Raw genomic sequence first — 24243 nt, forward strand, 5'->3', positions numbered from 1 at the left:
AGATGGAGAAAATAATACCTATCTTGTCTCAAAGAATGACTCAGATTTTGCATATATATATTTATGTATGTACGTATATATGCATGTATTTATACATACATACATACTTGGAAACTCAGATTTTATATGTGTGTGTGTTTGTGTGTGTGTGTGTGTGCCTTTCATATATACATGAAAGAAACTTGTAAACTTGGTAACATATTAAAAATGTATTCTTTTTCAATGTTGACTTATGAAATTATTTTCCAATAATACTGAAGCATTTTTTAATTTTGTATTTTAGCTGTGTGAAACATCTTGAATTGATTATTTGGGGAGGGCTGTCCATTCTATTCCACTAGTCTTCTATCCACGTGACATCAAACAGAGGCTTAGCTTCACTAACTCACTCCTGGGTAATATGAGAGCAAAATTTGTGGTATTAACTTGCAATGTCTAGTCTGGAGCCTTTGGTTTGCACTTTGAAAGATCTGAAAATGCAAAAGAAATGCACTTTGGGGGGATCCAAGATGGTGGAATAGATAAACACTGTGCTGCTTTCTTCCATGGACACATTAAAATTACAACTGAATTATAGCACAATCAATCTGGAGAACCATCTGAAGTCTAGCTCAACAGAAGCTTTATAACTAAGGATATAAGGAAGAAGCCACTTTGAGACTGGTAGGAGGGGTGGAGATGCAAAATGGGCTGGCCCAAAACCTGTGTGGCAGTTGAGAATCAGGATGGGTATATCAACAGTAGAGGTTCCCCCAGAAGAGCAAGAAACCCCAGGCATCCCAGTGTGGAATACTTGTACTGGGAAGAGGAGCCCCCACAAAATCTGGCTGTTAAAAACAGTGGGGATTCCAACCAGCCAGTTGGGACTGACGGCTGGGGGGAAACCCAGGCAACCTCTTAAATGGCCTGTGCATAGACTTACTCATAGGCACTCACCATGATCTCCGGTGGATGGGCGGTGACTCGGGGGGACAGGAGAGGCATACAGGGGACAGACTGAGGTGTGTTGCTTTGGAGGGAGGACTGGAGGATAGTCACCACTTTCCCTGCAAGGGGGCTTCCTCCCATGTAGCCAGCAGGCTGGTGCCATATTTCCTATGTTGAGCCCACCTCCACAGGTCAAATCTGAATCTAATTGTCCTGGTGAGCTCTGCTGCAACACCCTGCTAACTCACTCAGACCCCAACCCACCTAAATTCCCAAACTGAAGGAGACACTTTTTCAGCCAGCAGTCTGTCAATGGAAAAATGGATAAAGAGTAAAGAGGGGGTGGTAAACATATACAATGAAATTTGCTCAGTCATGGAAGGGAATGGGTTCTTGCCATCTGCAGTGGCATGGAAGGACCTGGAGGGTATTGTGCTGAGTGGAGCATGTTAGACAAAGAAAGACAGATGTAATGTGATTTTGCTTATATGTGGAATCTAAAGAACAAAATAAACAAAACAGAAACAAACTCATAGATACAGAAAACACTTTGATGGTTGTCAAATGGGAGGGACGTTGGGAATGGATGAAAAGGAAAAGGGGTTAAGATGTACAAACTGGTTGTGACACCAAAGTCATGGGGATGTAGGGCATAGCATAAGGAAAATAGTCAATAACATTGTAATAAGTATGTATGGTGTCCGATGGGTACTAAATTTGTTGGAGTGATAGTTGGGAGGGTTTGGTGGGCAGGGTGGAAAAGGTGAAGGGATTCAGAAGTACAAATTGATAGTTACAAAATAGTCATGGTGATGTAAAGCACAGGAAATACAGTCGATGATATGGTAATAACTATGTATAGTGATAGGTGGTACTAGACTAGTCAGGGGGATCATTTTTTAAATTACATAAATGTCTAATCACTATCTGTACACCTGAAATGAATATAAAATAACATTGAATGTCAATTGTAAGTGAAAAATTTTTAAAATGGGGAAAAGATAAAGGGGAATAAGTGGTCTAAATTTCCAAGTATAAAATAAATAAGTCATGGGGATGTAACATACAGCATAGGGAACATAGTCAATAAGATTGTAATAACAGGGTACGGTGTTAGATGGTTGCTGGATTTATCATGGTGATCACTTTTTTTGGTATATAAACGTTGAATAACTATAGTGTACCCTAAAACTAATATAATATTGTGTGTTAGCTTTATTTTTAATAAAAATATTTAAAACAAAGGAATGCACTTTTAACCAGTGTAACAAAGGAAACACTGAAAACAAGTGCTGTTTCCATTTCTGCCTTATTAACCTCCCCTGCCACACATACACACTCAAAAAATATACTGCCAACAATATTATTTTAAGATTTTAAAGGAGACTTTTGACTGAGAGAGGAGCAAAATTATTTTCATAAAGGATGAAGATTGAGGCATCAGAAACAAACATAGAAGAGGCAGAAACATTTTACTAAATCAAAAATGATCACAATAGGTGGTGAACACACGTGATATACAGATGATGTATTATAGAGTTATATACCTGAAATCTATGCAACTTTACTAACAATTGTCACCCAAATCAACTTTAAAAATTAAAAAAATGATCACAATAAGAAATACATCACTTGCTCCTATTTACAAAGAATTGTTCTATTCTCTTTGATAGTACTTAACTTTCTTTTCATACTAATACATTTAATAAAATTGCTTTTTCTTCTTATTTGTGATTTGCATTGCTGATTCCAGCTAGGACAGAAATAAATGGAATATGTGTAGCAGGATCTCCCCAGCAATGCCACACCAACTCATGTGGTTCTGCTGATGAATGCAATTATAAGTCTGAATGAACACACTGGATATTCACTTACAAGGAAACTGAACTCGGAAAATATTTTTTCCCCTTTTGTTTAAATGTACACACCCGCTGGCTCCCAAATGAGTCTAATACAAATGTCTCCCACCCTGTTTTCAAAAGAAATAATAATAGTCCCAGGAGCTATCAAATACAAACTCTTTCTCAGGCATGGAGTGACTTGAAGGGACTACAGTATCCAAGGGCCATTGCCTGTTTTTGTCCAAAGACACAGGCAGGCAAAATAAGCCAAAAAGAAACACGTGTTTAATCTGGGTGCAGCAAGATTTATTCACCAGATCACATCACAATAATGTCCATAAACCCTTGCACTGCTCAAATCCTCAATTTTTTAGGCACAGAAACCTCAAGGACTCACTTTTATAATCTGGATTCTAGTGGACTGAATCATGGCCACCCAGAGATCAGGTTCTAATCCCTGCAACCTATTAATGTTACTTTATAAATCTTTGCAGATGTGATTAAATTAAGGATATTGACATGGGGAGATTATCCTGGATTATTCAAGTGGGCTCTAAATGCAATCATGAGTGTCCTTATCAGAGAGAGGCAGAGTGAGATTAGACACACATAGAGGAGAGGGAAATGTGAAGACAGAGACAGAGAGGCTGGAGTGACGCAGTCATAAACCAAAGGATTCTGGCAGCTACCAAATCCTGGAGACAAGGAACAGAATGTCTCTTAGAGCCTCTAGAGGGAGCATGGCCCTCCTGAGAGCTCGATGTCAGCCCTTTGAAACTGAGATTGAATTTCTGGCCTCTAGAACTGTGAGAGAATAAACTTCTGTTGTTTAAAACTTCCCAGTCTGTGGTCTTTTGTTACAGCAGCCACAGGAAACTAATGTGTGGACCCAAGTCCTCTCTCTTTATCTACTCCTCTTTAAGCCCCCTTAAACCAGCCAAAGTGAATTCACGCCTATATCTATATCTCTATGCTTTTTTGACTAGAACACACCACCCTGTTTCTCTAAAATAAGCCCAATGTCTTCCTTAAGGAATAATTCAAATGTCACATCTTCTACATTTTGAATTTGAATTTCAAAGTCCAAATGAAGGATTTTTTTTTAATATTCCTCAAACTAGATTTACACAACCAAGAACAAAGACAGATTCAATGTTGTTGTTTTCTTATATCATTAACTTTTGATTACATGTGTAGTATATCCACTCCTCCCCCAGTTCCTGGGGAAATTTCCAGTTGGTTTGCTCAATTCCACCATGGCCAGGATGACACTCACCCTCCAAACCCCCATCCTCGCACAAATTGACAAAGTCCTTCACCCTCTGTTTTCTGTAGCCTATGAGGTTCCAAGATTTTGCAAGGTGACTCCAGAGATGGGTCATTCAGAGGGCTACACTCTCGGGTGGCTTGGTGCCAAATCCTGTCCACATTTCTTTCTGATAGTGTGGTTGATGGTCCTTCCCTATCCACTCTTTCCATTCCATGTTGAGAAACACTCTCGATGCTTTCTCTCCTTTTCTTAGCACTGGACTTAATCTAAAGTTGGGGAGCCAATGCACATGTCTCACACAAAGGCTAATAGCTTTGTCTTATTTTATGTCTTGATTCTTTTAATGCTTTAAAAAAATACTCTTTCACTATATAAGCAAACTATGTATATTATAAGAAAGAAATTTAAACAGAAGGGTATAAAATGAAAGGCAAATTTTCTGTTTCATCTCTTCCAATCTCTCTACCTCTCTCTCTAAGACAGTTGACAATATCTCTTAAATCCTTCCAAATGTTTTCTGTATTATCATATACATGACATATATATTTTAAAGGTTTCTTCTTTTATGTTTAATTTCATATTTTATTAAATATAGCATATGAATAAGGAAGGTAAGAAAATACATATGTACAGTTTAAAGAATACTCATACCTGTAAATTCACCAACCAGATCAAGAAAGAGAGAATTAGCATACCTCAGGAGCCCTTCTATGTCCCTCTCAAATTGTATTTCCCTTCCAGTCCCTCAAAGGGATCCTGATTTCATGTACATCATTTCTTTGGTAACCATTAGATTTATTCATAATTATTTTGGCTCTCTCCTTCTGGCCATTTGCCCACACATTTGAAGTTTGGTTTGGCCATATCACCTTTTTCGCAAATGAAGTATGATCGAAAGTGACTGGACAAAAGCTTTAAAAGTCAGTGTAAGCTCTGCCACCTTCTCTTTTTCTGTCTGCCTCTGACAATGTTCTAGATGATGGCTGCTCATCAGCCTGGACCCTAAAATGAAGAGAACAATGTGCAAGCAGGGAAATAGAATTTTGTTACTTCAAGCCACTGAAGTTTTAGGGTTGTTGGTGACTAGAGCAGAACATAAGCTACTCTGACTGATATAATCCCTGGACTTCTCAACACAGCTTTATCACCAATGAGTACCAATTCAAATAAAATACAGTTCCGTTTGCCTGTATGTTACCTTTACATGAATGCAAACATGGTGGATATGCTCTAGCATGACTTTTCAATAGTGTATGTTGAAAGTCAATCATGTTGTATGTAACATTCATAACCACATAGCACTCCATTGCACAACTACACAAGAATTTATCTGTTTCATCACTGATGGACATTTAAGAATGTTCCCCCATCTGGGAACATTCATAGACATCTTTTCAGGAGTAAGTTTCTCCAGACGAACGGTCGTAGAATTTCACCTGTAATCTAAGCTAGCTCAATAGTTCATTTCACTACCTATACGTATAGGAAGTAGTTCAAGGCCAGGATATTCGACTTACATGTTGCTCTCATTTAAAGTGTCCTGTACCTGAGGCAGTTCCACATCGATCAATACAGTCAGCGACAAACTGAGCCCTGCAGTTAAAAGGTGACATCTCTGCACCGTTAAATGCCACTTCACAAATTGTTTTGATGGAATCATTTTTTAATTTTTCAAAAGGAGAAGCAAGTCCCTTTCAAACGTTTATGGTTTATTGTTTTTAACCCTCTGTTAATAATATTTCGGACATTTACTTTCTTTTTTAGGCTAGTACATTATATGAAATCTAATTTAATGCAGCAACTGTTTATTTAGCGACTATTGTGAATACAGAATACACTGGGAGTTGTGAAGGCTGTCAGGTGACACAACACAGAGTCCTGACTCATGAAATCACCATCCCCCTCACTGAGAAAATATTGAAGCCCTTCCATCTATTCACAGCAATAAGAAATGTTATAATTCCACTTCATCCCTCCAAAATCCAGATATCTGGCAAATTTATCTATTTAGGACTTAACCAAGAAGCAAATCCATTATGAAACAGATGCCACAAAATGCAAGCACTCACACAGAGAATTCCCTTGGCCCTTACTCATAGCCTAGCAATGCTTTCTGTGTGCCCACAATTTTATTAAACTAGCCATCTCGTTTACAAGCCTACCACAAGTCAGGACTCACAGGCAAAAGGAGGCAAGCAGGGGAGCAAGGACACGTGACAGCAAATTTGTGACAGCAATATAGAAGGCCAAAGAGCATAAAAATCAGATAAGCACCCTGACTTCTTAAGGGACACAAGGACACGTTTGCTTTCATGAGTCAGTAGGTCCAGAGGCATTTCTGCATGTCATCAGAACCCAGGAACAGATGTTCCTTTTAGTGGCCTTGATAGACAGATGATAGATATAGATAGATAGATAGATAGATAGATAGATAGATAGATAGATAGATAGATAGATAGATAGATAGATAGATAGATAAAGCAGGCTCAGTCTATGCTGCATAAAGAGGAAAGTGAACGTGAAATAAATATTTAAGGACTTCTATCAAAAGGGTTACATTTTTATGAAGTTCTGATGCTCAAGTCAATATTTTTCTAGGTCAAAACCCAGGTACCTCATAACTATCATTTCTTGAGCTATATACCATGAGCCATTATCTGTATATCTATTGCCCTACGTCAAAGGGAAAGACCATTATCTTTATTAAATGAAATTCAGAGAGTTTGAGAAATTTTCTCAAAGTCACACATCTGGCACCTGATTGATCCAAGATACACTTGTCTTTCTTATTCCAAAGTTTATGTTGTGTCACTATACCAAATGACTTTATTTATTCAAGCCATCTTTCTAGGGGTTACTAAAATGATGAAATTTTTTCTTTATATATATATATATATATTTCATAAAATTAACAGTAAAGGGTTTAAGTATATAACCCAGAGTTATCAGTATGCCTGATTTACATATTTGCCTCAGGGAATAATTAGATATCCAGGTTGCTACTGTGTTTAATTTGTAACTACCATATGCCTCGGTGCCCTGTGGAGGGACATAGGAAAAAGTTTTTCAGCGGACTGCTGCGTTCCCCAGATTTCTGAGTTCAGACCCTGCTGGGAGATAATCACACCAGAACTTCTGGAGGTCAGCCTTGCAATGAATGAGATAGAGTATCCTGTCTCATCCCTACATGGAAATGGAGGCCACATCACATGGGCGTATTTAGTTGGCAAGTGAAAAGACCTCAGAAGTTTGTTTTAGAAAAGCAGTTTATGAAAAGAGCTAAACTGACTCTGGGTGGTGAACACACAGGGTGATGTATAGATGATGTATTACAGAATGGTACACCTGAAATCTATGTAACTTTGCTAACAATTGTCACCAATTAACTTTGATTGAAAAAAAAAAGAAGAAGAAAAGAACTAAGACAGAAAGATAACTCTTGGATATGCCCAGCAGCAATCTCTGGAGGAGTGAGCTAGGCCAGTTCCCTGGAGACAGCAATTCACCCAAACATGCATTTATGAAAAACAAGTCTAGAACTAAAGGAGAGCCAAAAGAATCAAAATAAATAACATTTTAATGCAGTGCTTTAAGAAATAAAAATTGACACCAAAAGTTCATGATAAGCAAGTTTCCTAAGTTTTAATAAAAATAAAATTAATGTCATTTTTTTGCTCTTTTTCCTTTTAATATGGCTTTGCACAATACCAACAGAGAGCTAACATAAATTATTTTTTTAAAGGAAGGTAAATACACAGCTATAGAAAGATGGTGATTTGGGATCTAGGAGGTCATATTTAAATTACAAGTTTTGCTAGTTGGAGGAAACAACAATTACCTTTCTGGAGTCTTGTTAAGCCTAGGAGACAACTGCAGCATGAGATTGTAACTCTTGATTGCACATGCTCTAAATACCCCCAGTGGAGGCATGACCAAATAAAAATACTATAGATTATCGAGCCCATTGATGTTGGGCCCTGTGACTGCCTTTGGCCAGGAAACATGGGCAGAAATGACAGTGTGACAGTACCAAGTCTAGGCCTTCAGAGACAGCACATATTTCTACTCATTTTTCTTGCAATTCTGTCCTTGCCATGAAAAAAAACGTGCCTTAGGTAGCTGACTGGTCATGAAAGTATGAGAGTTACATGAACCCAAGATAAACTAAACCCGTGGCCTGAAGCCAAGCCCAGCTGGCCCTGTGGGGATGGGGGCTGCCCAGTCATCCTCAGAAATGCATGAGTAGACAATACTTGCTTATTGTTGTGGGATTTGGGGGGTTGTCTGGTATACACAATAGCTGACTGATACACTGTCAATAAACCAAAACATTCAGTAGCCTTTTAGACCTTTGTGTAGATCAGTGATTCTCAACCCTGAGTGCAAAATAGAATTGCCTGGACAGCTTTATAAAAATGCCAATGCCAGGCTCTTACCTCACACTAATTGTTTCAGAATCTCTAGTGGTAGCTCCTGAGAATGAAACAGTTTTCAAAGTTCTCCAGGAGACTCTATGTATAGCCAAGGTCAACAACACCGATGTAGATAAAAATACAAAAATCTTATCACCTGTTTGAAAAACTACTTCTGCATCCCCATTTGCTCTGATTGAGCCATCCTTCTCCCCTGTTGGAGAGGTCAGATGGGAGTTAAATAGTATCCAAGATGGACATGAGATGATGTGACAAATATGCCTTGGGGGTATTAGAACCAGAGGGTTATGCTAGAATTTAGATGCTATGAAAAGATTTGGGGGACAAGTCTAAACACATTCATCAATAAAGCAGAATAGATCAAGAATGGAAGTTAAAGTGGAGTCAAACTAAGGAAAAATTAAGTGGTTAATGCAACAGAGTAGTGAAAAAATAGTAGCAGAAAGGAAAAATTGGTTGGAAGATTGCTATGGATTCCAATAGCATTGGAATCACCTAGGAAATGTAGAATCCCAGTCCTCATCCCATGTCTCCTTAATCAGAATCTGAATTTTAATGAGATCCCTAGGTGATCTGTATATATTATATTTAGATTAGAGATGTGCTAGTTTAGAGGATTCCAGGAAATGAATTGCATGGACCTCCAGGTGATTTTTTAATTCTTCTGCTGTATGATTGTATGACCAGCCTGGATACACTTCCAGGGGGTGAGATGGGTCATAAAATGGCAAGCATGCATACATCCAATTAATCCGAAAGCTATTCCAATTATTTAAATTTCATGTTTTAACAAATCAGGGTTAAGACACCAGAGATTCCAAGTTAGTCTGGAGTGAGGCCCAAGCATAGGGTTTTTTTTGTTTTGTTTTTTTTAATTAAACTTTACTGGGGTGACAATTGTTAGCAAAGTTACATACATTTCAGGTGTACAATTCTATAATACATTATCTGTATCTCACATTGTGTGTTCACCACCCAGAGTCAGTTCTCTTTCCATCACCATATATTAGACTCCCTTTGCCCTCTTCTAGAGAAGCATAGATATTTTTTTAAAGTAACACTGAGATGATTCTAATGAGCAGCCAAAGTTGAAGATCACCATTTTCTGCACTTTAAGATAGAAATTTGATCTGCTAAAAGATGGTCTATTATCAAGTCTAATTCTAGTAGTAGTATTAATGCCTGTGCTTTCAAAACCTCTATACCAAATGCTTGGTTCGTTTATGATTTCTACCTATTTACTAAAAAACAAATGAGAGAGCAAAGATTGATACAAAACATTTTATTTTAGCATTGTCTATTTACTAAGAGAAAAACAAACAAAGTAGAATTATATCACTTAGCTTATTGGTCAAGAAAACCAAAACTCCTTTAGGTATTCCAAGTTGGAAATGATTTCATACAGGAAATTAAGTAGTTACAAAACCAGTAAAAGAGGTGGAAGAGTGAAGCTCAACAAAAGCTCTTCTTAATGCTCAAGGTCGCTTTCAGAAACTTTCAGAGAATCAGAAATAACTACCACTCTTCAGGCCAGAAACTGAAAGAACTCTGCTGATGGTCCTTGATGTGTATAGATCCCCAGGGTGGTTTGCAGGGGAAAACATACAGGCTCCTGGAAGGGTTGGTGTTTTAGTTGAGGATACTACAACAAATTACCATGGACTGGGTGGTTTAAACAACAAACATTTCTCATGGCTCTGAAGCCTGGAAGTCTGAGATCAGTGCGTGAGCATAATTCCTGCTGAAGACTCTCTTCTGGTTATGTCCTCACATGGCCATTCCTTGGTATGGGTTGTCATACCAAGGAGGCAGCAAGCTGTCTCATGTCTCTTCTTATAAGGCATTTATCTCATTACAAGGTCTCCATTCTTTGACCTAATCATCTTTCAAAGACTTCCATCTCCAAGTACCATCACACTGGAGATTAAATTTTCAATATGTGAATTTTAGGGGGACAAAAACATTCAGTCAATAGCAGTGGGGCTTCCACATCTGGAAGAGTAATGGTTCCTGCTTCCCTTTTACCTTCCAAACAAAGTGCTCCCCTTCAGAAGAATCTATCCAGAACCCAGCTCGCCAGGGATTCTTAGAACTTAAGTTCCCAAGCTTCTAGATATCACAATAGAGAGGAGAGCAATCCAGCAAAATAGCACTGGTCAGCCGCAGAACATTCATTTGGAAGTCCAGGTTGCTTTGTTGAAAAGCAAGTTAGCAAATAGAGATGCAGGTATGATCATTTTTCTAACAGGCAGGAGTTAAGAACAGAATCCAGAGCCAGCTGCCCAAGAACCAATCCTCGTTCAACACCCTACTAACTGATGACTTGGACAAGTCACTTAATCTGTGTACCTCAATGTCCTTGTCCATAAAATGGGGAAAATGATGGTAAGTACTTCACAGCATTGTCATGGAGAGTAAATGAGTTGTGTACAAGACGTACTGAAGAAAAACACAATGGCAATGACTTAGCACTCAGTAAATCCAAGCAAACATGATTTAGATATGGCAGCTTTGGAGACAGGAATTACTTTTTGTGAATTGAGTGTTATGGACTGAATGTTGTATCTCCCCAAATTTATATGTGGAAGCCTCAGTCCCCAACATGGTGGTATTCAGAGGTGAGGCTTTGGGGAGGTAACTAGGCTTAGAAGAAGTCATGAGGGCGAGACCATGATGGCATCAGTGCCCTTATAAGTAGAAGACAGCGATATCGCTCTTTATAAGCATGAACTGAGGAAAGGCCATGTGGGCACAGAGTGAGAAGGCAGCCATCTGCAAACCAGGGAAAAAGCTCTCACCAGACATCACATCTGCTTGCACATTGATCTTGGACTTCCAATATCCAGAACTGTGAGAATTAAATGTCTGTTGTTTAAGCCACACAGTCTATGGTGTTTTGTTACAGCAGCTTGAACTGACTAAGACACTGAGTAAACTACATTTTTATGTAGTCTGAAAGGATAAAGCTAGGTGGGTTATAAATTAGGATAAATTAGTTGGCAAGAATTGAGACCCACTATTGGATAGGATCTAAATAAATTCTTTTCATGGCAATTTTCTCCTGAGGTCTTGTCGAGTTCCTTATGATCCATCTGATATTTTTAAGTACATGGGATAATTGCTGCTGCTGCTGAGGAGAAATGTAGAATCCCTGAAAGTGACAGAAGTGGGATCTGGCCTCAGAGGGTCTCGGATTCTATCGCAGGTCTATGACCTGCTTGCTCAGAGCTCCCCAGACATCGCTTAACCTCCACCCACTCTGAGCCTCAATTTGTTCATCTATCAAAAGGAGAGAATGACAAAACTGTATATGGATCAAATTAAATAAGACGGTGCATGAGAAAAACATCCTGAAAGTAGAATGTGAATCTAGATTGGTGTTATTAAGGAAGCCTTTCCAGAACACCTTGAGCACAGTGCTGAACCTTCTTTAGATTTCAGAAAGTTCCTAAGGAAATCGGGGACCTTGTCTCCAGCTCAACCTCTCCATTCCCTTAATTTCCAGCCTCCTGTTAGACATCTGGTCCAACTTTAAAATAGCAAGTTTGAAAAGGAAGTAATCATTTTCAATGAAGTCTTAGTTAATTATCTACTACAGAGGTAAATACATAAGGACTTACTTAAATAATCAATAAATCTAAACCTTGACCATGTGCCTGCATTTCTTTCCCAGCCATGTCCCACAGGTTACTGATCAGCGTTTATCTTTACTGGGGATTGCCACATAAAGCTGTGCAGGCCATGCACTGCTTAGGCAATGGGATGACATCACACAGATGGATGTCCTCCAGAGCTGTGCAGAGCAGACCTACCCAGCTCTATGTGGCAGCCTGGTTTAGCCTACTACTTTCCTCTTATCTTCTGCATTCTCTACTAATCGAAAAAACAGAAATGTTCATTTCAGCCTTCATGTCTCCTATAATCATTGCTTGTTAATAGATGTTTAGCAGGGCTAGTTTGGTAGCTTTGCAGCTTGTACCAGGCCCCATACTTGGTTCAATGCCCACTGTCCCCATCTTGACATTCTTAATAATTTTTTTTAATTTACTGGGGTGACAAGTGTTAGTAAAATTACATAGATTTCAGGTGTACAATTCTGTATGACATCATCTATAAATCCCATTGTGTGTTCACCACCACAATCAGTTCTCCTTCCATCACCATATATTTGATCCCCTTTACTCTCATCTACTACCCCCATCCCCCTTACCCTTAATAATTTTTTTAACAAGGGACCCCACATGCTCATTTCACACTGAGCCTTACAAATTATGCAGCCAGTCCTCATGCTTGGAGTAAATAAAATTCAAACACTCATCAAATTGCATTCATATATTGGATGGTTTATAAACAGATTGCTAATATACAGTAAGACAATGACCTATACACACATACCTGCGTGGATGGCCTATTTCAGAATCATTTGGGGAGTTCATAAAGTCTGCAGATTCCTGGGCTTACATGCTGCAGATTCTGATTCAGTAGATCTGAGTCTCAGGTGTATTCTGTTGTTTTTTGTTGTTTCAATGTCACAAGTCATTCTCATATGCAGCCAGGTCGGGGAATTATTGTTTTGGGATGCGTCAGGCTGGTCTTATCGAGAAGTGGAATCAGGAAGAATCAATTTGAGTTAAACCTCGTAAATTCACTGACATTAGGATAACTATCTACTCTGAGCCTCCATCAAAATTCCTTTTCCAGAAGCCTAAGAAAAAGACTTTAAACCTTGAACATGGGAGAAATGGTTTTAAAAACCAGAGATCTTTTAATCAGATGATTCTAAAACCTAAGATGAAAAGGTAGAAAACTTGGGGGGTTTTGCCCCCTCTTCCTGTCGTTAGAATATTTTTAGTTCAAAACACCCCTGAAGGATTGCAACTTCAGAAGAGAGAAAATGTGGAGGGAAATTGAGATATGTTGGTACATGAATGCAACTCTGGAAAGTTCCACGGATAGGAGAATGCTCCACGGAGACCTTTGCAGCAATAGCCAAGCATAGGGTCAGACTGTGAGGTGTAATAAACTGTCCTGAGCTGAGGATTCAAATGAAGACCTAACCCTCATATATTTGTCAGTTATTCTGGGTGGTTCCCAGCTCCCCCAAGATGGTGGCTGGCTCTCCTCAAAGGGCTCAGCAGGAGTTCCTCCTCTCCTGCAGCCCGGACACCAGAGACCTGCATGTTCACAGCAGAGCACCTGTGTTCCATTTTCAAGTCCCTATCTTTGTGTGTTTGGATGGTTAGTTGGTTTTGTTTGCTTGTTTGTTTGTGACAGGTTTCTATGTGTTGTCTAGAAAAATAAACTCATAGGTAAACCAGCACTTTGTCCTAATGATCAATTTGGGGAGAATCCTTGGCAGTTTCTCCTCTGCAGGAAGGACACGGTTCCTATACAGGCATACCTCAGAGATATTGCAGGTTCAGTTCTGGAACAATACAATACAGTTATATCATAATAAAGCAAGTCACACAAATGTTATGGTTTCCCAGTGCATGAAACAATAATGTTTATACTATACTGTAGTCTAGTAAATATGTAATAGCGTTACACCTAAAAAAAAGTACATACCTCAATTTAAAAACATTTTATTGCTAAAAATCCGAACCATCATCTAAGCCTGTTGGAAAAATGGTGTCAATAGACTTACTCAACACAGGGTTGCCACAAACCTTCAGTTTGTAAAACAAAAACCACAATATCTGTGAAGTGCAACAAAGTGAAACACAATAAAATGAGGTGTTCCTGTATACTAGGAAACTTTAAAAATCTTTTTGAATAGGAATTAAATTCACTCAAGCAAGTTTATTCGAGGTTGGCTGATATCAGGAGAATTGTGATAAGATGTCTAGAAATCATTATAGGGAATTACGTGGAGGTGGGAGTGGAGGAACAGGAACAGAAATATCTCCCTGGCCAGTCTAAATCCCCTCCCAGGCCTAGAACCATCCACTTTTGAACAGCTGAGCTCTGAAGCTTCCCTCCCCAGAGCCTGACAGAAATATTTCAGACCTCCTGCCTATTTTTGAGAGTTAAACTGGTAAAAGGATGACCCGAGGAGTCTCCTCCTGGTGTGATTTCCTCCCATTTCTCAGTGCATGACATGGGTCAAGGGGAGACTGGTCCAAGGTCAGAATTGATGCACAGTAGACTCCAAAGCTTTCACTGCACAGACCTTCTGTACAGAGCAAATTCCCTTCACCTGGGAATCCTCTGAACAGTCATGTTGCTATCTGAAAGGATCACTCTAGCTTTTAATTTAATGGTTGCCAACAGCAGCAATCTTGGAAGTGTACCTCTCTACTCTCCAAGGAGGCTTCTTCAAAGTTCAAACGGACTCTGAGGAACTGACTCTCCAAAATGTTAAAAGGGGACGTGCTGGGCTCACACATCAAAGAGAAAAAAGACATCCAGACTCCCCGCTGGGAGGCTATCATCTAGGCTGTTTTATACACGGTTTGCTATCCATTAAAATAATTTAAATGTGAACAAATATAAAATATTAGTAAAAGGAAATAAAATACATAGTCCAATAGAGTTTTTAAAAGCACTAAGCCCATGAAGAGACTACAGATGTAGTTGGAGATAGGCTCTTTAGAATCCAGAGACTACAGATCTGGGTGCAGAGCGAACAGGAGTGAGAACAGGCCTCATCAGGAGGCCCTGATGAGAAATGGGCTGAAAACAGGGGCTTCGCTAATTGTCTACTCAGGACAACAGTACCTGTTGGCACCCATGCCCTGGTCCACCACCCTCACTCAAGGCTGGAGACATTGGGCCTGAAGAGAAGGAAATGTAACCTAGCCACTACACAGTACAGGAATAACCCGTCCTCCCAGCTGTGTAAACGCCCCCTAGTGGTTTGCACTTTTCCTCAACAACTTCCAGACAACCCCAGAACACTTGCTGTTTGCAGCGTCACCTAAATGTTCAAGATCCTGGCCATGGTGAGAGGAGAGGCGAGAACAAGGAGGGAAAGGTCAGGCGCATTCCGATCATGAATATAAAGAGAGGGGGCTTGTGATAAAATATGGAATGAGAAAATGAAGTACCACACTATTATTTAAAGTTGCAACGATGACTGATAGGAGTAAGATAACAATATAAAACAACAATGAGAGGAGGAGGGGATCACATGGTGTGAGGGAGCCAAATCTTTATCACATATCAGGGAATCAATAAATAGTCCCTAACGTTTTTTAATCAAGTAGTTATTTTGAGTTGTGGAAGTAAGGAACAGAATTAAAACAAAAACGGCTAAAAGAGCTTTTCTCTGGGGAGTGGAACCCCTTATTAGAGAGGGGTGGGGGTTGACTATAATTTTTTATAAAATCTTTAGTATCTTATTATTGTGTCCATGCATATGTATGACGTGATAGCGTACATGAACTCTGACAGCCTTGCCGTCTCTGTGATTTTAGGCGACTAGATCTAACTTCTCCATTCCTCCGTATCCTCATTTATAAGACAGGATTAATAAGCATGCTTATCCCATATTGTTGGAAGAATTAAACAGGATGATACAATTAAGGCATCTAGCACAATGCCTCACCAAGAGTAACTTTTCAATACAGATTGGCTATAGTATTATTGTTGTTACCATTATTATCATCATCATCACTTGGGAACTTGCTTTTATTCACTTAATACATCATGAACAACTCTACAAATGGAGATACATAGATCTAACTCACTCTTTGGGAGCTGCATTATAGTCCATAGTATGGACCGCCATAATTATTCAACCTTTCAACTGCTAAGGTCCAAATATGCTCATAAATGAAACCAGGGTTTGTCAACCTCAGCACTATTAGCATTTTGGGTCAGATTATTCTTTGTTTTAGAGGACTGTCCTGGGTATTGTAGGATGTTCAGCAGCATCCCTGGACTTTGCTCACTAGAGATGCCACCACCCCCAAGTTCTAGCAACAAAAATGTGTCCAGGCATTGCCAAATGACCCTTGGCTGTAGGGGAGTAGAGGGACAAAATTGCCCCCAATTAAGGACCACTGATCTAAATTGACATGGCTAAAATCCATCCCAAAGACTTTAGTGACTACCCACCTACGGCCAAGTTTCTGCTCTTGAAAAACCTTTCTGAAGTTAGTTACAGGCAATCACAAAATACTACAGTCCCTTTTGGATGTCATTCTCTAAAATTCAGGATGAGAGAGACAGTTATGGTGTGTCTTTGGTCTAAGGTGCACTTTACAAGACTTTGGAAAAGAAATAAGGGGTATTATTCAAGGCATAATGTGAACCCTTCCAAATAAGCTAACAATGGCAAAACTACTGGAGTAATATTATTCATATTCTTGGCTCTTGTAAACTTGATCATAACTTTATTAAATGAGGTTAAAATGGGTGTGATTTCTGTAGAATCAGTGATCGTTAATTTGGCATAAATAAGCTTGTTCTTCTACAAGTTTTGTTCCTAACCAAGGCGAGCAGCCTGGCCATTGTGTGCAAAATAATCTAGAGGGACCTGGCAAGACAAAGCAAACAACTCCACAGAGGCCCAGTCTGAAAACTGGTGAAGACAAAACACAAAATCCACATCTTAATAACACGAGTTCAGAGTTTACCTTGGTATATGGAGGGCAGCCAATAAATACAAGTAGAATTCCATGGTTATATAGGATGTTTATTTAGAGTTCTGTTTAGCAAAACTCTTTCCATGTCTTTGGGGATGGCTTATCATAATAGTGCTATGCTGATGTGGTTTCAGAAAATCACATTAAATGAAAAATCCTGTAGAACAGATGTGTTCACAAGTCCCTGTCCACATAGCAGTCAATCTGCTTAATGAAAACACTGTTATGGTTCAGAATTAGTGTTTTCTACTGTTACAGTATTATTACATTAGGATCTCAGGGGAGTAAAGAAGGTTGGAAAGGAATGAGAATGAGGATATTGCCAGGGTGAGAAGTCAGGGACACAATGATTCCAAGGCAGGTACCTCAATATGGTACAGAGAAAGAGAGGTAGAAAAGGAGTGTTATTAAAAAAGAAAAGGAGGGAGAGAGGGAGAAAGGAAGGAAAGGAGGAAGGAAGGAACTAGGACACAGAAACAGAATGTCTGCTTTATTTAAATAAACTAAATCAAATAAATAACACCACCTCTGTGTTCTGTTTAGTAGGTTGCATTTAAATATAATTAGAATGTAACAAAGTTACTTCCGTCCCCTTCATATCCATTAAAATGAGATTTTTACCAGTAGTCATGAGCTATTCCTTACCCAAATCATCCCTGTACCAGGGAAAGCCTAGGACCATTTAGCTTGTTCTCAAAAATTATGGATGGAATTCTCTGTGGTTTCTCCCCATCAGTTCAATTTACAGTGACTGTTTGGTTATCTTTGCAATAACTGTTCATTTTTTGTCTTCAAAGCAAGCAGGAACAACCCCACCTGAGGTTCTGCAGCAAAGAAGCTGTCTCTGAAGTGCTATGAATGGAACAGCGTCTCCCTAAAATTCATATGGTGAAGCGCTAACCCCAAATGTGACAGTATTAGGAGGTGGGTCTTTTTGGAAGTAAACAGGTCATGAGGGTGGAGCTCCCATGATGAAAGAAGTGCCCTTACAAAAAAAAAAAAAAAAACAGAGCTTTCTTTCTCTCTCTCTCCCCGCCCCATGTGAGGACACAGTGAGAAGGCATCTACAGGCCAGCCAGAGAGCCTAAATCAGGAAAGAAATGGGCCAGCACCTTGACCTGGGACTTTGCAGCCTCCAGAACTGGGAGAAATAAATGTCTGTCATTTAAGCACCCAATCTATGGTATTTTATGATGGCAGTCTGAGCTAAGACATACAGGTGTAAAACGCATTTCTCTATCTGCTCTGTGTGTGTTTATATGTAACAGAAATCACCCAGTATGACCCTTGACCCCAAAGAGCTGCACTTCTATTAACATGTAGCCCAAATCCTGTGTATACCCTGTTCTTCTCAAAACTACAAAGAAGGCAAGTTTTATCTGATTAAAATTAAGGCAATTTTAAAGAAAACAAATAATTTAATTTTGCATGGTGGCAGAGTAGGCTAGTAAAAATAAAGGTTACTCTTGGAAAGAATACTATAGGCGGTTTTAAAGGATATAAAGTTGAAGGATAAAATTGCACTTTATTTTTTAATGTTAACCCCAGCTAAGAACTACCAAGAGAGTTGAGATTTTTATCAAATAACATGCTGCCTCCTCAGGGGGCCACTACAAAAATTCTTAAGTTGAGTAGTGAGTTTTCTTTTAGAAAACAAAATGTTTAGATCAAAAACTGGGAAACTGCTTCTCATTAAAAGGAACATAAAACAAATATTTTAACAAAATATATCCCCTAAGATATTTCTGAAGTGACACTGACTATAATTTCACAGATCTCCGAAACCATTTGTGGTAGTACTTACACTATTAGTTGCCTTCCAGGTCTTATTGCAAAAAATAAATAAATAGCAAATGCTGTATCTGAATTTGCTGATGTGGGCAGTAACATAGTTCCTTTACATTTAAACTAAAAGGTAGTGTGTGATTTGTATTTTTCCATTGGCTTCATTAAAAGAGATGAATGTATTTGTTGTTCTTTCGTAGTTTATAATGCACATACATTATCTCATTTAACCATTCCAACAAGTCTGTGAGTTTGGTAATATCAACATCCCCATTTTTTAGTGAAGTAATTGGATGCTAGAGAAGGAAAGAAATTTTTAAAAATGTTAATCAACTCAAAAGTGCTAACCTAAAATAGAACAGAACCAACAGGATTTTACTGGGTACATCTTGTCTTCCCCACATAGATGAAGAGTTGTCCTCCCTCAACAAACACTCAGACATACACATAAGACATACCTTTGTTTCAGAGACTGATTACAATTGGTGATACATTTGAGAAAATTTTTACAGACTTGGGGTCTTTGATGACCAATATTCTCTTTATGGTCTATAGGCCTTGTGCTGATTACTTAATGACTTTCAAGTTAAGAAAGTTAAACATGGAGTGGGGGCATCTTATGTTCTCCAAGGGCAATCCTACCCACCAGGTCCCCAGTGGACTCCATTTTAACAGTATTTTTAATTATTAATTAAAAAAGTACACACACAAAGCCTCAAGACTGTCCTATCGTCAGTATCAACCAAATAAAGCTTTCTTTCTTCATTTTACTTTTCAAAAACTTTTTGGAAGCCTTCCTATGATCATTTGTCTGCTAAAAAAAGTTGTTTAAAATATCTTTAAAAAAATACTTGACTTGAAATGTCAAGTTTTTCAGGAATCTGTTTAAAATAACTAAAAAATTTTGACTTGAAATACAAGTTTGCTTAACATTTTTCCATCTTTCTGACTTCAGAGACCACCTCAAATACAGGTTCTAAATGAAAACATCTCACTACATTGGCTAGACTTATAGAAACAGTCAAACAGAAAACCATATGGGAGGCTTTCACTGGTTATGGGAGTAAAGTAAGTAAGAGACTAGCATAGCATTTAAGTGTGTCCACGCTGGAATGAGATTGCTTGGATTCACATGTTGGCTCTACTATTTCACTCACATTGAGAATGTGAGAAATTACTCAAACATTCTGCAACTCAGTGTTCTTATCAGTAAAATGAGCATGGTAATAATATCTCACTGCCTTATTGTGATAATTAAGTGAGTAAGTAGAAGTCAAGTACTTCAAAACTCACCGGGCACATAGAAAGTGCTATAAAAGTATTAACCCTTATTATTACCATTGTAGCAATGTGAAAAACATTCTACCTATTAGAGGGGAAAGGGGCGGGGGACAAGCAAAATAAGAGAAGGGGATTGAGAGGTATACATTTTCAATTATAAAAGAAATAAGTCATAGATGTAAGGTAGAGCACAGGGAATATACTGAATAATATTGTAATAATTTTGTATAGTGACAGATGGTAACCTGACTTATCGTGGTGATCCTTTGTAATATATAAAAATATAGAATTGTTGTTATACATCTGAAACTAATATAATATTGTATGCCAACGAAAATTCAATAGAAAAAGTTCTCCCTCTTGATCCTTCAAGGACGAAAAAGAAATTAAAGCATGGTAAAAACACACTTTCGTTTTTTTCTTCCTGTTTTCAAGTCAGATCTCTGCAGACTACAGCCCATGGGCCAAACCCAGCCCACCCCCTGTTTTTTGTACCATCAGCAAGCTCAGAATAGCTTTTACATTTTAAAATGATTGGAAGAAAAACATCAAAAGCAGAACACTATTTCACGACACATGAAAATGCTCTGGAATGTAAGTTTCAGTGTCCGTAAATCATATAACTGGTACCAGGCATCATTTACATAGTGTCCACATCTGCTTATGCCCTACAAGGCAGGATTTTTTATTAGTTTCAGGTGCACAAAACAATGTAATAGTTAGACATTTATCATTTATATCCCTCACACTGTGTCAACCCCCTCCCCCCATCCACTATCCCTCTGACATCGCACACGGCCATTACATTTCCACTGTCTCTATTCCTAATGCTGTACTCTGCTTGAGGGATGATGTAGATGCCTGATCACTGCACTGTACACCTGAAGCTGAAGCTGAACAATAATGAATGTCAACTACAAGTTTATATATATATACATGTATATATGTGTATATACATATATGTATATGTGTATGTATATGTGTACATATATATACAAGGCAGATTTTGAATAGTTAGGACACAGACCTAAGGACCCACAAAGCCTAGAGCATTTACTATCTGGCCCTTACAGAAAAAGTTTGCCAACTCATATTACAGTTGACAGGTGTGTATGTTTTAAGAGTCTGAGTAATCCAGTGAACTAAGAGACATGCAGATAGGTCCTGAAAGAAATAATATGTATTCAGGAAAAAGCACAAGATACAAATTTAACTGCTTAATATTATTCCTGCTCAGGATTTGAGGGAAGGTACATGTATAGCAAAGAAGCCCATTGAAACTGTAGGCTACATTTTAATGATAAACCAAATTGTGTACATTCTGTGAGCTTGGATTATTCATAATAATCAAGAATTACCTGTGTTTACATCATAGATGCTCTGTTTTCTTATTATAGAATTTTTGTGTAGTAGCTAAAAATATATAGGACACCCCATTCCAAACAACCCAGCACCACTGACTTTCATGTTTTTTGTCTCATTGTAATGCATTGCATGTTTGTCCTCCTTTTAAAAGTTAAATTTTGAATCTGAAAATTAAAGATTAGCTGTGAAATAAGTTTACCTAGCCTACCCACTCTATCATTTGTCTCCAAGCCTCATACCATTCCTTTGGGAAGAATTTGTTGTTCCTTCTTTTCTCAATCACCATAATCCCATCCTTAGTCTTCTAGGTTATTTTTTCACATTTTATTACCAAAATATTAATAGAATTTTCCCATCATGATGTCCTCTTGCCTGAAGCCTTTCTACTACTGTCTTCAACTATCTCATCACCCATAAAATCTTTCCTTATACTTTGGTGAGGCAAAGTTGAAGAAAAATAGACAGTTCTGTTCATATATATAGTTTTTACTTCCTTATTTTAAGTGTTTTTTTTTTTCATGATTTTAATGGAATTACTTTTTTCCTAAAAACAGTTTTTCTTTCAAGTTCATGCAATGACAGCTTTGGGTATGTTGGGCTAGGCAAGAACTAGGATTCTAGAGTTCATTAAAAGGTGAAGGGGAAAAGGTCCTCTGTGATTAATACCCTCCTTGTACCCTCTCAACTATGGCTTCTAACTCCTCCAAGATTGGAGCAAAGGAGGAGAGAAGAGGTAAGCAGACAGGAAAGAATCCACTTAATGGGCACTCATGTAATCTGGCTTTGGTTCCAGCTGGTGCTTGAAGCTGATTATATTTGTGGGATGTTTAGATGGTTCTTTGGATATCTCCTAGTTGGAGATCCTTCACCTGCAGTTTTCATGATGAGGGTAAATTATCTTGCTGATAGTTTAGGACTTCTCCTTCATTCCTGGCATCTAGTAGCACACCTCCAAGCCCTTCTGTTCATTACTTCTTGCTTCTCCCAGAAGCTCTTGGAACAGGATCCAAAACAACTCCAAGCTGTTGCTCTCACATGTCACCTTTATCTGGGCCCCAGGTGACAGGAACTTCTGACCCACCATCAGAGAGAGTACATCACCTCCAAAACACAGCCCTGTCCTCAGCTGCCACAGGATGGTCCCGCCAACCTCTCACCTGTGGGCTTTTTTGTAGGCATATGTTATAAATATATAAGGTTCACAGTGCAAGCTCTACAAATGAGCCCCTTAAAGCCCTCTCTCTTGCCTTGAGAAAAAAGAATCACTTTAATGTTGGAAGTGAGCAAGAGGGGTATGAAACTTGGGTGAAATGTGAAACTCTAAAACCCAACTCTTCCCAAGTAAATCCTCTCTCTAAACTCCTGGTTCTTCTCTCAGACTCCGTGACCTCTTTCATAACCTGGGGTTGGTGTCCACCTAGGGCCACAAAACAAGATTTTGCCTACCCTTTTGCAAGTCCTGAATAGAAGGCCCAGTTTCTCACTTTGGGATTTGGGAGTAGTTGAGACTTATTATCTTGGAGTCTCAACCAAAACTGAGACAAGAAAGAGTCCTAGTGAAAGATAACTATTTATCTCATGTATTTACAGTTACCTTGGAATTTTTTATCTCAGAATGAAGGTTTACCAAAAGATCGTTTTCTTCTAATGTCTCTAGTTTATCAGCATTTAAAATCTTCAATACAGAAAATAAGTTATATGATAACCCACTAAAGCATGCTCTTGAAACAAGCAAACAGAACAAACACCCTTAATGTGTGGCTAAAATCTGGAGCCCTAATGAATGAAATCTTAATCTCATTTTTCTTTTCAGTCTCTAGGCTTCTGGCCTTTACTTTGATCCACCCTGCATAAAGCTATTGGCAAATGTATCCCTGATTTTGATCTTGTAAACTGCATATAAATTCACACGCCCTCACATTTGCCTTGTAATAGAGATGGCAACCTGTAAATGATGACACAGCAATGACTCAGCAGTTTAAAGCCCTCCCAACAACTGCCTCACCTCTTTATATGGAGCTTCATCCAAAATTCTACCCTGTGAAGTTTCCTTGATGATTGAGGGATCACTAGACAAACAGGCATATGTCTTTCCCAAATGCTGGCAGACATCACCCAAGGTTAATCTCAAATATGAGGAAAAATGAAACTAAAGAAAATATTCTTTTTTAATGAAGAAATACATATGGCGTACAGTTCAGCAGCATTGGATACCAGAATGAGCATAGAAGAGAGAGACTGGCAATTGACAGAAGGAGCCAAGTCACACTAGGAAGTTACTTTTCTCTCTGGACTACCACCTGATCGTCTCTAAATGTAGAGATGTGAAGAAAATGATTCCTAAAATTCTGGGACCCTAATTAGTGCTGAGACAATGATGTCCCCCTTATGTTGATTTTCTTTAAGCACTAATTCTTACTAGAGTCATCAGGTTACCTATAAGAAACATTCCATGATTTCCTACAACCAGCCAATTTATGAGCTAAGAATTATTTTGTTTTTAAATGGTTGAAAAGAATCAAAATATATACAACGTGTGTGTGTGCGTGCATGTGTGTATATTTCATGACATGTGAAAAATTATATGAATTCAAGTTTCAGTTTCTATAAATAAAGTTTCGTTGGAACCAGCTGCACTCATTTGTATTGTCTCTGACTAATTTCACACCACAATGGCAGAGTGGACTAGTTGCAACAGAGACCAACCAAATGGTGCTCAAAGCCTAGAATATTTATTCTGGCCCTTTACA

Source organism: Rhinolophus hipposideros (assembly GCF_964194185.1).
Source record: "Rhinolophus hipposideros genome assembly, chromosome: 2".
In the NCBI taxonomy this organism is placed as follows: Eukaryota; Metazoa; Chordata; class Mammalia; order Chiroptera; family Rhinolophidae; genus Rhinolophus; species Rhinolophus hipposideros.